This window comes from Mus caroli, unplaced genomic scaffold (genome assembly GCF_978045245.1).
Source record: "Mus caroli unplaced genomic scaffold, Mus_caroli_1 scaffold_15, whole genome shotgun sequence".
Taxonomy (NCBI): domain Eukaryota; kingdom Metazoa; phylum Chordata; class Mammalia; order Rodentia; family Muridae; genus Mus; species Mus caroli.
In genome coordinates this window covers 49478139-49481079 of record NW_028227270.1, presented here as the reverse complement: position 1 = coordinate 49481079, position 2941 = coordinate 49478139, and positions in this window count along the sequence as shown.

The window sequence follows — 2941 nt, the reverse complement described above, 5'->3', positions numbered from 1 at the left end:
GACATAAACAGAACCATCCTCACAGCTAGGCTGACCAGACCAGAACCAAAGAGTTGTCATGAAACTGGAATATTCCACTCTTGTTTGTCGTTTCAGTGTAAAACAACTCGAAGCTGTTTTTTTCTTATGGAAGACTTCATAGTCAGGCAGCTGGACTACATTCTCTGAGTCAGCTTCTGGTCTACAGTGTGAACTCTAGGTCTCCATGCTCTTGTCTCTCAAGGTGACAAGAACTTCACATGGATTACCTGTGTCCCTTGTCTTTAGTGAATAAGTGTCCAGTAAATGTTTAATAAGTGCTATAATGAATGTGTAGTCAATGAACTTTGGGTACAGAAAACCCATAGAAAACAACATGCGAAGAAATATCACCTGCATGTACTGGTCTCCACAGGGCTGGGGGAAGGCTTCACCACTGACAGAGTCCAGATAGTCCCTGGCTCGTTCACCTCTGCATCAGAGGGATGGTAGGAGATCACTCAAGGCTGTTCTGCTGCCTCGGCCCATCGCCTATCCGGCAGACTTCACCTTTATTTTGAGTATTCTGTAAACATGTTTTTTCTTGGGGGGGGCCGGAGGAGAATCAGTTATTATGCTTCAAAGAATCTCTGGTGCACCTCGACACCTACAATTTGGCCTTACTGCTATTATTTGAAAAGGGTTTATTTTCCAGGTGGCTTCCAGCTCCCTCAGTGGTACACATGCACTTGGCAGGGCATTTCACATTCCTGTCAGCACCTTGAGGTCGTATCTGTTAGTGCTGGAGGTTGTTAGGCCATTATCATCCACTGATGCCTCTCCAGCTGCGAGACCAATTTGGATTCATGGAGGAAACATGGCTCGATATCCCTGTGGTCATTGAGTGGGCCGGCATTCTCTGCTGCCCAGGGCTGCTGTGCACAGAGCCAGCTGCCTGCCCCCAGAACTATGTAAGAGGGGAATCCTGCTCAGCCCAGCTCACTCTCAGGAAAAGGGCAGCGCTTTATCCCCCAACAACCAGCACATGGAGTTCCATTTTAAGTTAATGGGAGACAACTCTGGAGCAACATTGTGGCATCTATAATTCATGATGATAGCAAGTTATTCTAATGGACTCTGTTCTATTTATATTCCATATACCACACTGGAGCAGAGCTCCAATTCATCACGTGGTTTTGATTACCCCCTGCATTATGGTGGATGGTTTCCTTTCCGCCATACAAACTCTATGATGACTAAGAGAAAATTACAGCCGATTAGAAGGGTATATACCTTGATTTTCTTCTCTAGAACACTCTGGGTTCTTTCTATTTTCCTCTATCAGACAGACACTAAACAGTCTGAGGGTAAAGCAGAGATTAACTGAATCTGCCTGTGGTCTCCAACACTTGGTGCCTAGTTGCATTAGCATTCCTCCTCTCTTTTTCTGTCTTCCCCATAGAGCTAAGGAAGGTTAGCTGGCTTTGGAATAAAATTCCTTATGGAAAGGGCATAGAGGAGAGTGGTGATCAAGCTTTGGAGGCTAAGTTTCCCAGATTCTGGCTTCACCAGGCGTACATGCATCAACTAGCTATAATGAAATGTTCATTTGGGTAGAGCTATAAGCCTTATGAGACTGGATCTGAGTCATTCAAGGATGGACCCAGAATCCAGGCCCTGTTCTAACCTCTGGAGTTGAATTTACATACTACACAGTAAGCTAGTTTTTCCGCCAGTGTCCTGATTATGGGAAGGAACACATTAACATGAAAATTCTTGAACCTTACCATTTGAGGCTTTTGAGGCAAAGCAAGAGTCATTATGGATTTGTCTATGAACACTGAGAATTTTGTCAATGTCTGCTATGTGAAGGGAGATAGGAAACTGTACCTGTCAGGAGCCTGGCTAACCATCACTCATCCAGACCAGGAACCAAGCCTGACTCCCATCCCAGGCTATTCTAGGATGCTTCTGGAGTTAATCTGAAGCCACTGCTTCTCTTCTGGATTTCCCTGTATTTTCCTAAGCCTTGCCTCATGCAGGCAAATTCTCTTGCTCTCAAGAGTGGGGTGGACTTAGTGGCTCTTGATCTGATGAGAAGATGAAAATCGGCTCCTCTGGGTCTAAGGAGGATAATGTTGGCTAGTGGATTTGTGAAAGGATTATGTAACATGGATGATTTGGCTGGACCCATGAACCCTGACCCATTGTTGGGGTCTGCTCTGCTCATTAAAATGTATCCCCTTTCTCCCCAATTTTCAAAAAGATTTATTTTATTATCTGCATATTCATGTTTTGCCTGCATGTATATCTGTATGCCATGTGGTTACCTGGTACCCTTGGACATTTGAAGAGGATATCAGATTTCCTGGAGTTGGAGTTACATATAGTTATATGCTGTTGTATGGATGCCTAGAACTGAACTTGGCTTTTTTTGTGAGAGCTAGTACTCTTTAATTACTGAGCCATCTCTTCAGTTCCACCCCTTTCTTTCAGTTATTCATGGCCCATGGGAATCCCTATATTCCCCAACAGAGGATGTCTCAGCAGGAGCCTCATGCACTCACTGTATGGTGAGGCCTTAACCTGGATTTTCTCCCAGAGGAGTTGCTGTGGTGTTTCACACAGTGCTTCAAGGCTTTGAGTCCAGCAGATAACTCCCTGTCATTCCTGCCTCACGCTTAGTGCTGTGGCTTTGCAGGTGGCTATGGCGCCTTTCAACCTTTCTGCACCCACATCCTCTTTTCATTCTTCCACCAATTCCCTTGACAGAGCAGCTGAGAGTGCCTTCTCTTTCTACAACTGTGATGACACTAGACTGTGCCCATGGTCCTGCTCAGAGTGACAGCTTTCATACAAGGTGCTTACATTTGGGATCCTCCTTTCGTGTAGGGGTGAAGGCTGCAAGGTTCTGGATCTAGACTGTGGATGTGTTTAAATATCCTTGAGGTGCACTGGTGGGTGCTCCTTACCCCTCAACCTC